The 704-nt window shown below is 46.6% G+C and overlaps 1 non-coding gene across 1 annotated transcript; it reads right to left on the bottom strand.

Annotated features, from left to right (window-relative positions):
* Positions 1–248: 248 nt before the first annotated feature.
* Positions 249–323, bottom strand: Trnat-cgu (transfer RNA threonine (anticodon CGU)). Its single transcript has one exon. It is a non-coding gene; the product is annotated as a tRNA-Thr (tRNA).
* Positions 324–704: the final 381 nt, after the last annotated feature.

Below are 704 nucleotides of genomic sequence, written 5' to 3'. Positions count from 1 at the left end.
GCCATTGCTTACACATTATACTGATGCTTCAGAAACACATGCTTTTTGACGAAATGTGCATCGGAGGTTCAGGCGAATCGGTCTGGGTGTCATACATCCGGCAGTGTGTATCTTACTCATAGCAGAGCGAAGACGGACTTGATTTTTTCCAAAGTCGGCATCAATCAGATTGGGTCATGACTGAATGGTGGAATAAGTTCTATAGAAGTTAATCCTGTTTATGTAACTTCCTGGCAGATTAAAACTGTGTGCCGGACCGAGAATCGAACTCGGGACCTTTGCCTTACGCGGGCAAGTGCTCTACCAACTGAGCTACCCAAGCACGACTCACGGCCCGTCCTCACAGTTTTACTTCTGCCAGTACCTCGTCTCCTACCTCCAAACTTTCCAGAAGCTCTCCTGCGAACCTTGCAGAACTAGCACTCCTGAAAGAAAGGATATTGCGGAGACATGGCTTAGCCACATCTCATTCTGGAATCCTGTTTATAGTAGCAGAAGTATTCTCATATCATATTCGTGCGAAGGGTAAGTGGTAGCCAGTACACTCACAGAAGCGCTGTAGAAATACACTATGTGATCAAAAGTATCTGGACACCTGGCTGAATATGACTTACAAGTTCGTGGCACCCTCCATCGATAATTCTGGAATTCAATATGGTGTTGGCCCACCCTCAGCCTTGATGACAGCTTCCACTCTTGCAGGC

Source organism: Schistocerca nitens, chromosome 3, assembly GCF_023898315.1.
Source record: "Schistocerca nitens isolate TAMUIC-IGC-003100 chromosome 3, iqSchNite1.1, whole genome shotgun sequence".
In the NCBI taxonomy this organism is placed as follows: Eukaryota; Metazoa; Arthropoda; class Insecta; order Orthoptera; family Acrididae; genus Schistocerca; species Schistocerca nitens.
Note: the sequence above shows the minus strand (reverse complement) of the source record. Positions and strands in the feature narration are given on the sequence as shown.